Source organism: Panulirus ornatus, chromosome 34, assembly GCF_036320965.1.
Source record: "Panulirus ornatus isolate Po-2019 chromosome 34, ASM3632096v1, whole genome shotgun sequence".
Taxonomy (NCBI): Eukaryota; Metazoa; Arthropoda; class Malacostraca; order Decapoda; family Palinuridae; genus Panulirus; species Panulirus ornatus.
In genome coordinates, this window is record NC_092257.1 from 7,072,871 (window position 1) to 7,086,401 (window position 13,531).

The window sequence follows — 13,531 nt, forward strand, 5'->3', positions numbered from 1 at the left end:
AGCTCAAGGGTAAAGGGGAAGAGTGGTTTGGGAATGTTTTAGGAGTAAAGTCAGGGGTTGGTGAGAAGACAAGAGCAAGAGAAGGAGTAACACTGCTGCTGAAACAGGAGTGGTGGGAGTATGTGATAGGGTGTAAGAAAGTAAACTCTAGACTGATATGGGTAAAACTGAAAGTGGATGGAGAGAGATGGGTAATTATTGATGCCTATGCACCTTGGGCATGAGAAAAAAGATCATGAGAGGCAAGTGTTTTGGGAGCAGCTGAGTGAGTGTATTGGCAGTTTCGATGCATAAGAACGGGTTATAGTGATAGGTGATTTGAATGCAAAGGTTAAGGCAGTTGAAGGAATAACTGGTGTACATGGGGTGTTCAGTCTTGTAGATTTGTGTGCTGAAAACGGTCTGGTAATTGGGAATACTTTGTTTACAAAGAGAGATATACATAAGTATACATATGTAAATAGGAGAGATGGCCAGAGAGCGTTATCGGATTACGTGTTAATTGATAGGCGTGTGAAAGAGAGACTTTTGGATAGTAATGTGCTGAGAGGTGCAACTAGAGGGATGTCTGATCATTATCTAGTGGAGGCGAAGGTGAAGATTTGTAGAGGTTTTCAGAAGAGAAGAGAGAATGTTGAGATAAAGAGAGTGGTGAGAGTAAGTGAGCTTGGGAAGGAGACTTGTGTGAGGAAGTACCAGGAGAGACTGAGTGCAGAATGGAAAAAGGTGAGAGCAAAGGATGTAAGGGGAGTGGAGAAAGAATGGGATGTATTTAGGGAAGTAGTGATGGCTTGCGCAAAAGATGCTTGTAGCATGAGAAGCATGGGAGGTGGGCAGATTAGAAAGGGTAGTGAGTGGTGGGTTGAAGAAGTAAGGTTATTAGTGAAAGAGAAGAGAGAGGCTTTTAGTCGAGTTTTGCAGGGAAATAATGCAAATGACTGGGAGATGTATAAAAGAAAGAGGCAGGAGGTCAAGCGAAAGGTGCAAGAGGTGAAAAAGAGGGCAAATGAGAGTTGGGGTGAGAGAGTATCATTAGATTTTAAGGAGAATAAAAAGATGTTTTGGAAGGAGGTAAATAAAGTGCGTAAGACAATGTAGCAAATGGGAACATCGGTGAAGGGGGCTAATGGGGAGGTGATAACAAGTAGTGGTGATGTGAGGAGGTGGAATAAGTATTTTGAAGGTTTGTTGAATGTGTTAGATGATAGAGTGGCAGATATAAGGTGTTTTGGACGTGGTGGTAGTCGAAGTGAGAGGGTTAAGGAGAATGATTTGGTAAACAGAGAAGAGGTAGTGAAAGCTTTGTGGAAGATGAAAGCCGGCAAGACAGCGGGTTTGGATGGTTTTGCAGTGGAATTTATTAAGAAAGGGGGTGACTGTGTTGTTGACTGGTTGGTAAGGATATTTAATGTATGTATGACTCATGCCTGAGGATTGGCAGAATGCATGAATAATGCCAAAGGGGATAAAGGTGAGTGCTCAATTTACAAAAGTATACGTTTGTTGAGTATTCCTGGGAAATTACATGGGAGGGTATTGATTGAGAGGGTGAAAGCATGTACAGAGCATCACATTGGGGAAGAGCAGTGTGGTTTCAGAAGTGGTAGAGGATGTGTGGATCAGGTACTTGCTTTGAAGAATGCATGTGAGAAATCCTTAGAAAGCAAATGGATTTGTATGTAGCATTTATGGATCTAGAGAAGGCATATGAAAGTAATAAGAATATATGGTGTGGGAGGCAAGTTGATAGAAGCAGTGAAAAGTTTTTATCGAGGATGTAAGGCATGTGTGCGAGTGGGAAGAGAGGAAAGTGATTGGTTCTCAGTAAATGTCAGTTTGCAGCAGGGGAGTGTGAGGTCTCCATGGTTGTTTAATTTGTTTATGGATGGGGTTTTTAGCGAGGTGAATGCAAGAGTTTTGGAGAGAGGGGCAAGTATGTAGTCTGTTATGGATGAGTGGGCTTGGGAAGTGAGTCAGTTGTTGTTCGCTGATGATACAGCGCTGGTGGCTGATTCGGGTGAGAAAGTGCAGAGACTGAGTTTGGTAAAGTGTGTTAGAGAAGAAATCTGAGAGTAAATGTGAATAAGAGCAAGGTTATTAGGTACAATAGTGATGAGTGACAAGTCAATTGGGAGGTAAGTTTGAATGGGGAAAAACTGGAGGAAGTAAAGTATTTTAGATATCTGGGAGTGGATTTGGCAGCGGATGGAACAATGGAAGCGGAAGTGAATCATAGGGTGGGGGAGGGGGCGAAAGTTCTGGGAGCATTGAAAAATATGTGGAAGGCGAGAACATTATCTCGGAGAGCAAAAATGGGTATGTTTGAAGGAATAGTGGTTCCAACAATGTTATATGGTTGCAAGGCGTGGGCTATAGATAGAGTTGTGCAGAGGAGGGTGGATGCATTGGAAATGAGATGTTTAAGGACAATATATGTTGTGAGGTGGTTTGATCGAGTAAGTAATGAAAGGGTAAGAGAGATGTGTGGTAATAAAAGGAGTGTTGTTGAGAGAGCAGAAGAGGGTGTTTTGAAATGGTTTGGTCACATGGAGAGAATGAGTGAGGAGAGATTGACAAAGAGGATGTATGTGTCAGAGGTGGAGGGAACGAGAAGTGGGAGACCAAATTGGAGGTGGAAAGATGGAGTGAAAAAGATTTTGAGTGATCAAGGCCTGAACATGCAGGAGGGTGAAAGGCTTGCAAGGAATAGAGTGAATTGGAACGATGTGGTATACCGGGGTCGAGGGTGCTGTCAATGGATTGAACCAGGGCATGTGAAGTGTCTAGGGTAAACCATGGAAAGTTTTTGTTCGGCATGGATGTGGAAAGGGAGCTGTGGTTTTCGGTGCATTATACATGATAACTGGAGACTGTGTGTGAACGAATGTGGCCTCTGTTGTCTTTTCCTAGCGCTACCTCGCGCACATGCAGGGGAGGGGGTTTTCATTTCATGTGTGGCGGGGTGGCGACGAGAATGAATAAAGGCAGCAAGTATGAATTATGTACATGTGTATATATGTATATGTCTGTGTATGTATATGCATACGTTGAAATGTATAGGTGTGTATATGTGCATGTGTGGACGTGTATGTATATACATGTGTATGTGGGTGGGTTGGGCCATTCTTTCGTCTGTTTCCTTGCGCTACCTCGCTGACGCGGGAGACAGCGACCAAGTATAATAAGTATAATGATAATCACTGTGCTGTTTTTTCTTCGTGGTCTCGTTAAATCTTGGATATTTTATAATGGTAATATTTCTCTACATCTCATTAGTCTGTGCATGTGCATCTAAAGATCACTGAGAGTCTTATTTTTATGCCTATTATATTCTACATTGTTTCTTCACTTTTTATTTTTTTTCATTGTTTCCTCATACCATGTAGAGGACATATTGCACTTTTTACCCCATAGTGATTGAACATTCTGGTTTCTGAAATATTGCTGTTGTTCCTTGTTTCAGGAAAACTTGTAATTGCTTTATCATCACTTCATGTTATATACATTTTAAGGACACTGGGTGGAAGGCATTATTCCAAGTTATGTACTCTTTCAGATACCAGGAGAGACTTCTAATGAAATTCCTCCACCTTTATTGGTGGTAGAGAATTACCACTGCATTGGTATTTGCGAAGGGGGTGGTACACCTAATGTACATTGGGTTAGCAGGACACAATTAGATGTAGTGAGCAGCTGAGTACCTTCCTTGACCTCATAAGCTACAGCAGCTACTGCTACATCTGGCACTGCTGCATACACATGTTAGGACAAGTCACTTCACATACTTGACATTAAGACAGGTATGCCAAAAGAAAATTTAAGAGGGTTAAAAAATGCTGTTACTTGGCCGTGGGAGAACAGTATTGTATTGAAGTATTTGATTGCACATTGTATGTGGATATAACTGAAACAAATAAAAAAAAAAACCTATACTTGAAAGGGTAATTATGATCTACTTGAAAAAAACTATAGAAATTGATTAAGCACATTAATTTGTGCAGATTTGATGATTCCTCCCCAAACATCTTCTACAACTATAGAATTGATTAACCACAACAATTGTTTGTGCAGATTTGATGTACCTTCGCAAACATCTTTTTCAACTATAGAACTGATTAACCACAACAATTATTTGTGCAGAGTTGATGATTTGTTTCCAAATATCTTCATTTATAAGATTTTTCCATACAGTAGCATTAAAAGATTAGATATAGATGGGTATTAATACTTATTATTGTAGATCAGTAAGGATTTTTTTTTCTGAACACCAAAGCCAATTTAAACTTTACTGAGGATAAATGCATCCTTTGGATAATTGAAGGCTTTTTGTTAAGGTGGGTTTAAGTGCTGAATCACATGTAAAATTTTCTTGACATATATGGAATACATCTCTTGTATTGGCCACCATCATCACTGACCGACTCAAACCAGCATTGACCAGTCATCTTGCACCATAAGACCGTAAGCAGAAGTCTGCTGAGATGATGTTGCTTATCAGCAGATGGCAGCAGGTTACATGATCCAATTGTTGTCCTGTCTCATAGCATATAATCCATTTAAGTACTTTGATCCTAAACAACTACCAACCCACACATACTGGCTACTTATGTAAGCGGTGTTATTGGACTTCACCTGCTTGAGGTTACACCACAAGTGAAAGGTTGTCTTTTGCAAGGCTGTGTCATTAGGAGTATATCCTCATGAAAGAACTTACTACAAAGGACTCTATATTTCCTTGCTATGGAAGTAGTGCATCTTTGGGCTGCAGGAGCCTTTTTAGGAAGGTCCTGGGTAACACCATGAATCTTTAATAGAACTGGTCCTACGGTAATTATAAAGAAACTTTTGTATGCAACTTTTCTTAAACATTGCATAATATTCCCAGCGACCAGTCCTCCTACATTACATACCTGAAAGCTTCTTACTATTTTCATTTATAACAGGGACCTTATGACCTTGATTATACCCTCTTTTTCCACATAACTCAGCTTTACATTCATATCCATAGCAATAAAATTTGATCCTTTGCATGAGAACTGTGAAAGCACTTACTCATTTCTCCTAAAATGTATTCCTATCTTTTTCAGTCCTATTATCTTGTGATACATGGGTACCAACGGTCATTCACCTCATTTTCTGCTTTAAAAACAAAGAAACACAAAGGAATTCTAACAGCAACAGCCCACTCAGTTTTTTCGAGGCTGTTTGTGTTAGAGGAAGAGATATGAAGCTCACTGATCAGTGTAAAAGTAGAAAGACATACAAATTGAAGTAAAAAATACTGTGAACTTTTCATGTAGCTAGGAGGCTCAAATGATGTCAGTTGTTGATTTCAGTGGAAATACTTATCAAATCTATTTTTAAACATATCTGTAGTATTACTTTCAAACAGTCTAATTGGTAAATCATTTCGCATATCAATAATCCTGTTGAAAAAAGTAGCTTTTTCTTCATTGGGGGTGAAATGCTTGCCCACGAGTCTGTAACCATTACTATCAGTGAAATCAACTGACATGCAACCAAGATGAGGAGGAAGGAGATATAGATAGTATGTGTGAGGAAAGGAACCAGAATGTTTTGACTTTGGCTTTTAAGTGAAACAAATTTCAAGGGTAAAGGAGATGAATTGAGTAAAGTCTGGTTCGTGAGAAGGCAAACACTAAGGAAGGGGGAGCACTTTTGCTGAAGCAGTTGTTGTAAGAATGGGTGAAACTTGTAAGGATTTGAGCTCCAGACCAATGTGGGTTAAAAAGGTGGATTGCAAGAGATGGGTGATAACATACAAATAGGGTTGTCGGTGAAGAGAGCAATGGGGAAAGTGGTAACAGGAAGTAATGAAGTGAGGAGATGGAGTGAGTATTTTGAAGGACTGCTGTATGTGTTTGATAAAAGGGTGGCAGATGTAGGGTGTTTTGGTGGGGATGGTATGCAAAGTGAGAGACTTAGAGAGTATTTTGGTGAAAAGAGATGAGGTGGTGAAAGCCTTGTGTAGGATGAAATGTCGTATCCTGGCTGGAGTGGATGGCATTGCTTTTGAGTTTAATTAGAAAGTGGGTGACTGTGTTGTTGATTGGTTAGTTTGGATTTTCATTGTATGTATGGATCATGGTGATGTGCCTGATGATTGGCAGAATGCATGTATATTGCCATTAATAAAGGTACAAGGAATAAATGTGAGTGTTCAAACTACAGAGTGTACCAGAATAAATGTTTGTTCAAAAGAGTGTACCAGTTAAGGGGTATGGGAGGGGAGGGTGATGACTGAGAGAGTGAAGGCACGTACAGAGCACTAGACAGAAGAACAGTATGGTTTTAGAAATGCTAGAGGATGTGTGGATCAGGTGTTTGCCTAGAAGTATGTGTATGAGAAATAGTTAGAGAAACTGATGGATTTGTTTGTGGATATGGAGAAAGCATATGACAGGGTTGATAGAGATGCCTTGTGAAAGGTCTTGAGAATATATGGTGTAAGAAGAAAGCAGCTAGAAGCAGCGAGAAGCATATGAACAAATAGGAAGAGCAGAGAGTGAATGGTTTCAAGTGAAGGTTGGTCTTCTGCAGGGGTGTGTGATGTCACCATGGTTGTTTAATTTGTTAATGGAAGGGTTTGGTGAGGGAGGTAATGCAAGAGTCTTGGAGTGAGGGATGAGTATGCAGTCTGTATGGGATGAGAAAGCCTGGGAAGTGTCAATTGTTGTTTGCTGATGGTACAACACGTGGCAGATTTTAGTGTGTAACTGCAAAATTTGGTGACCAAGTTTAGAAGAGTTTGTGAAAAAAAGTAGAGAGTAAATATGAATAAAAGCAAGGTTATAAGTTCTAGCAGGGATAAGGGACAGGTTAGTAGGGGTATGAGTCTAAAGAGAGAAAACTTAGAGGAAGTGAAGTGTTTTAGATACTTGGGAGTGGATATGGCAGGAAACAGAACCGTGGGAGCTGAAGTGAGCCACAGGGTGGGTGTTGGGGCAAAGATTTTAGGTGCACTGGGGAATGTTTGGAAAGAGAGGTCACTGTCTTTATGGCAAATATGGATGTGTCTGTATAATAGTCCAGTACGTGCTATATGGATGTGAGGTACGGGCTTTAGATATAAATGTAGAGGATGGGATGAATGTGCTGGAAATAGAATGTTTGAGGACAGCATGTGGTGTTAGGGGGGTTGATTGGATAAGAAATGGTTGGGTAAGAGAGTGGTGCAGTGCTAAGAGGAGTATTTATTTGAAGGTTGATGAGGACATGCTGGAATGGTTTGGACAGAGGGAGAGAATGAGTGAGGAAAGCATGACTGAGAGGATACGCATGGAGGGAACAAGGAAAAGGGGGAAACCAAGAAGGAGTTGGAGGGATGGAGTGAAAGATGCTTAGAAAGCTTGGGGTCTGAATATATTGGAGGGTGGTGTGCAAGGGATCGGTGAATTGGAGCAATGTGGTTTATAGGGAACAACATGCTATCAGTGGGCTGAACCAAGGCATATGAAGTGGTTAAGGGAAACCACAGAAAGGGGAGTGGGGTCTGGTTGTGGATAGGTAGCTTTGGTATAGTGCATTGCACATGACAGCTAGAGAGTGTATATGAACAGATGTGAACATTTCTTCCTCAGTCTTTGGTGCTACTTCACTGATGTGGGAAATGGTGAATACGTATGAAAGAAAAGATTTTGTACACATGTTGGCCATTTCATAAGTTAGTGAAGTAGCAGCAGGAACAGGAGTACTACTGCTTAGGTTTCTGGAGGGATAGTGGCAGTGTTTGTTATGAACCCTCATTTCAGGCCCAGTTCACTGTCTTTCTTTCATTTACCTCATCCATGTGGGTTGCTGGCATTCACCCTCTTTTTCTCATGCTCAACACTTAACAGCACATAACTCACACATATCCATTTCATTTCTATTTTCTGTTTCATTATTTATCATTGTCGTCTGCATTAGTGAGGTAGTGCCAAGAAGAGACGAAGAAAGGCCACATCTGCCTGCATCCATTCTCTAGCAGCAGAACCACAGCTCCCTCTCCACATCCAGGCCCCACTGACCTTTCCATTGCATACCCCGGATTGCTTCACATGCCCTGGTTCAGTCAATTGGCAGCACATCAAACCCAGTGTACCTCATCATTCCCACTCACACTATTCTTTGCACACCCTCCACCCTCCTGCATGTTCAGGCCCCAATTGCTCAAAATCTTTTTAACTCCATCCTTACATATACATATATATCCTCTTTGCCAACCTTTGCTCACTCATTCTTTTTATATACTTTTCAGTATTTCAAAATATAGCAGTACAACCACTTAACAAGTCTCTGCCACTGATTCACAGTGGTGCCACCAGTCAGGAAAGGTTGGGTGGATCCCAGGCCCACTTGACTTCCATCATGTGACTTGGATGCACCCGACCTCCATAGCTGCAGCTCCTTGACCTGGTTCCCTTCAGCTGCGTACAACTCTTCGACAGTTTGTCTTGCTGTCCCAATGTTTTGTTCTCTTCACGTCCATTCACTGAGATCCTCTATGTATGGGATTTAACTTTACATCAAAAGGATTGCTTAGCTTCCATCCAATATGATCATGGTGGAGCCTTACCCTTTTCTTTTTGTTACCTAAATATTATTGAACAATTTGCTGAATTCCCCTACCTAGTTACCGATCATTGCAACTGCTCTTCTAACACACTTGATCTCTTTATAACTGATTCCTCCCACTACTCATGCACCATATCTGCCCCAGTAGGGCTATCTGACCAGTCATATTTCTGATCATTCTAATTGGGTACACCCATTCTCTGTCCTCACCTCGAAATGTCTGCTTTGGCAGAGCTCAAATGTTGTCCCTGCACAGCTTCTGTATTGACTTTTCCTGGGATGGGTACTGCTTCTTTAGTTGGGATGCTTCGTATTGTGCTAAACGTATAGCAGAGGTTATCTTGGCTGGGATGGAGGCATACATCCCATCTTCTAAATCTTATTCTCCTCAGTCATGGTTTGATCACAAAAAGTTATGTATGCCGTCTGCTTTAACCATGTCTTAAGTCAGTCTTTTCCATTAATCCACAACTCTTGTATAATCAAAGTATTTCTTTACATCTTGATTTACAAGTTTCTTAATTTTATGTTATGTCCTTTAGTCGTTCTATCCCTACATCTCTGAAAGAACTGTCTGCTATCCACTTAATCAGTCTTTTTATAAAATCTTAATGGTTATGATCAGGTTACCTCTCAGTGTTTCTTTTCCAATGTCAGTAAAGTTAGAGCCTCCAGCCTTTCCTTGTAGCTTAGCTTTCTTAATTCTGGTACCATCTCCTCTGTACCTTCTGTATGAGCTCTTTGTGATTCTTTAGGTGCAGTGACCAAATATAAGAAGCTTATTCTACTTTTGGCCTTATATAGGGTATGAACAGTTCGTTACATATTTTCTTACCCATATTTGTCAGCAGAAAGTTTGTCCCCCTTAAGTATTCTCCTTTTCTGGGGCTCTGGCTGCTGGTTAGGTACTTCCCAAGTACTCCATGCAAACAGAATCCTACAGCTTATTTCCTGTTTGTCATTAATCATATTGAGGCCATCTTTTGCCTTGTCCCATCTTCATTAGGTTGCATTTGCTCGAGTTGAATTTCAGCAACAATGTTTCAGACTATCTTTGGAGTCTTTTTCGGTCCCCTTGTAAGCTAATGCAATTTTACTCTCTTTTCACGTCTTTCATAATGTTTGCATCTCCTGCCAACATATTCAGGTAGGATTCCATATCTTCAGGCAAGTCATTGATATAGATCAAGAAGAGTAATAGTCCCAGAACCAAACCCTTTGGCACTCCAATGATCACCTTAACTCATTTAGAAAAGGCTTCTTTAACATGCATCCTTTATTCCCTCCCACTTATATAATCTTCTATCATTCATAGGAATTTCACCCATTATTCCTGCTTGATGATCCACCATCTTAATCAGCCTCTTATATGGTATAGCATCACATGCCTTCTGGCATACACACAGTCATTCCACCCTGCCTTCCCGATTGTACAGGACTGAGCTCATTCTCTCATAAAATTCTATGAGGTTAGTTACACATGAACTTCTCTCCTTAACACCATGCTGTCTCTCACTTAGGAAGCATCCCCACCAACGAAAATCATCCACTTGTTTTCTTATGATATTTTCCAGCAGTAGCAGGTGGCTCCCGCTGCTGCTGCTGTTCTGTAGTGGTGATATGTGGCAGGCAGCCACTCATCGGGGAGGTACTACCACCTGGGTTTTGGGAGGGATAGTGGCAGTAGCGAATGAGGTAGCACTTGTTACTTAACCTTTTCAGTCCAGATAGCTCTTAATTTCCCTTGCTTCAACCACTTTGTGGGTTGCTGGCATCCAGCCTCATTACACTCGTTTACTCGTACACAATACTTGACACCACATACTTCATCCACTTCCTTATCTCTCCTTCTGTTTTTTCTTACTCTGCAGACTATGATTCATAGGAGTTCAATCACCACTACTCTCTCTGGTACCAATTCAGAGCAGTGCCAACAGTTGAGAAGGCCCACTTGACTGTCATCATGTGCTTGGGATTCATCACACTTCCATAACTACAGCTCCTAGACCTGGCTCGCTTTGTATCCATTTCTGCAACATTCACAGCCTTAATTCTAACTTCCTCTCTGTTAAATATTATCTTATTACCTCCTCCTCTGCTCTTTTATTTCTCCCTGAAATCCTGCTGTCCAAGGCTTCTTCTCTACAGCATTAGATCTTTAGCTATAATTTCCATCGTCGTTTCTACTGCGAGGGTGGAGTTCATGTTTACGGAAATACAAAAACGCCCATTAGTTGTTATGATGATCTTGAATCTCTTGACTTTGATGCCATCTGACTCAAAATCTATCTGCCCTCTGTTACCTTGCTTTCATGTTTAATATATTTCCCTCCCAATTCCTCGCAACTATTCAACTTCTTGCCATGAAACGCAACTCTCTTCTCATGCACACACTGAGATCCTGCACATAGGGTATTTCAGTGTCCATCACAAAGATTATGTATGGCTCAGACTCCTCCATTGCTCTCATTTTTGTTGTACAAAATCTTTGAAACTGTCCTAAGCCCTAACTTTCTCAAACACTTAGAATCCCACTCCTTTATGTCAAAGCATAGATATGGATTTTGCAATGCTAGGTCTACTGGTGGCATGTACTGGTGGCGTGTGACTCACCTCTGTTCCTCCTCTCTTAGGGATTTTGGTGGTAGAACTTTTGTTGTAGCTCTCAACATCATAGCATTTGATGGTGTGGTATGAATCATAGTTTCCTAAAGTACCTTCCTTTACTTACACTGCTTCTCTTTGTCGTCAAATATGTCATTTCCTCTCAGGCTGCTTCATCATCACCACAGTAGTTGTCAGTGGAGTGACTTCCTACTCTAATCCTATCAGTAGCAGTGTTCGTCTGGGTTCTTTCCTTACAACTACTCTCTTTCTTCTCTCAAGAAATGATCTCTTTTGCTTTCAACCCTATTCACAGCTTATACTGATGATTCAACTTTACATACTTCTCATTTTTCCTCTCCTCCCTTTAATACTTTCAATTTCTTATACTGATCATGTTTCCTCTCTCAGTTTGGACCTGTACAGCATTTTGGATTGGGGAAACAGTAGCCTTGTAAAATTTGAAAGTGCTAAAATGTAATTTCTCCCTATATTTCTTTCATAGAACTAGTTGCTTTCTTTGGTTCAATTTCAAAACACCCCAGTTCAGTTCAGTAACTGTTAGGCAATGCCATATCCTCTACTCTTTCCTGGAAACTCCACTTAATCAACATCGCAAAATTTCCTCCTCAGAATCTGGGATTATCATATAGATACCATGATAATTTTTCTTGTGAGCAGCTGTTTCACATTTACAGGGGTTTTATTTACTCAATTATGGAGAGGGTCATCCTCCATCTCTCCATTAACCAGAGTGAAGTCAGAAGCTTTCCATCACATTAATTCTCCTGTCATCACTTCTCTTTAACCTTACCTCTCTGTATGCTGCTATGTTGCAGTTCTTTCTCTATTATGTAGCTATCATTTTGACCATTGTTCACATGACCTGTTTGCATGTGTCCACCAAGATTTGGAGCTGTGGCACACATTTGGCTGCTGCTTCCCATAGCTTCTTTGTAGAGACTGGCCACTTGAAGATTGGCTATTATGATGCCTCCTTCCCTCGAACAGTAAAATATGGAATTTTCTTCCTTTTGTTTTTCCTCTTGATATAACTTAACTTCTCTTAAGAGTCAGATTTACAAACACTTGCAGAGCCCTGATGGCTTTCTTGATTCTTTCTCAGTAACTTTTTCTTTCACCTGAGATGGGCTTGTTTAGGACATGTTATTTGCTTGTGCCATGTTGTTAAAATAAATCGTTGGTAAACCTGGTCTGTTGTTCAACGCCTTTTCCTGGTCTTCTTTCTCATATATAGTTATAGTGTTTGCCCTTTTCCATACACTTTCCATTCCCTTTGCACTATGGCTCCCAACAGTGACATCCTAAGCAGTGATTTAAGTGGGTTATTTAATGTATCTGTACGGATCTTTAGCACATGTGATGAACTTTTATAAGGACTACAATTCTTGTATTAATCGAGACCTTTTGATGTTCTGACAATCTTATTTAGGTATCTCTGATTTCCAAAGCCTCCTCCTCATTCCATTTCATTGGTGTTGGGACTATAGAGTGTCTTCCATTGTGAAAACACTTTCGAACATGTTCAGTTTCTCACATATCTTTATATCATCCTCTACAAGTTTTCCTGCTGAATCCCTTAGTCAGATTAGCTGCTCCCTAACTGACAGCTGACTCATGATGTATGTTTTGAAAAGTTTTGTATTTTCACCTGACTTGTCCAGAGTATTATATTCAAGGTTTCTTTGTTCCTCTTTTCTCATCTTGCTATAGTCATTCTGTTCTCTTTTATATCTTGCAAATGCTGGCTGGCTGGAATGCCATCTATATTTTTGCCTTGACACATTTTGAAGGATCTGTGCTTCAGTAGCTTTTATCAAACTATTTCTTCCTCTTTCTTATTGTTCCTTCTGTATTAGAGGCTTGGGGGTACCCATACCTCTTATTTCTTTATTTATTTTTATTCATTATACTTTGTCGCTGTCTCCCGCATTAGCAAGGTAGCGCAAGGGAACAGTTGAAAGAATGGCCCAACCTACCCACATACACACACGCACATATACATACCTATACATCTCAACGTATACATATATTTATACACACTCAGACATATACATATATACACATGTACATAATTCATACTCTCTGCCCTTATTCATTCCTGTCGCCACCCTGCCACACATGAAATGACAGCCCCCTCCCCCCGCATGTGCGCAAGGTAGCGCTAGGAAAAGACAACAAAGGCCACATTCGTTCACACTCAGTCTCTAGCTGTCATGTATAATGCACTGAAACCACAGCTCCCTTTCCACATCCAGGCCCCACAAGACTTTCCGTGGTTTACCCCAGATGCTTCACATGCCCTGGTTCAATCCATTGACAGCACGTC

The 13,531-nt window shown here is 40.7% G+C and overlaps 1 long non-coding RNA gene across 5 annotated transcripts in view; it reads left to right on the plus strand.

Annotated features, from left to right (window-relative positions):
• The window catches only part of LOC139760014 (uncharacterized), a 44,767-nt gene that overhangs the window by 27,627 nt on the left and 3,609 nt on the right, over positions 1 to 13,531 (plus strand). The window contains exon 3 of one of the 5 annotated variants that reach the window (XR_011715201.1): positions 3,557 to 3,800. The exons of 2 other annotated variants lie outside the window; for them this stretch is intronic. This is a non-coding gene — a long non-coding RNA (uncharacterized lncRNA). Of the gene's footprint in view, positions 1 to 3,556; positions 3,801 to 8,260; positions 8,509 to 13,531 lie in introns of all 5 variants that reach the window. 2 more of the 5 variants (XR_011715202.1, XR_011715203.1) reach the window with 2 other exon arrangements.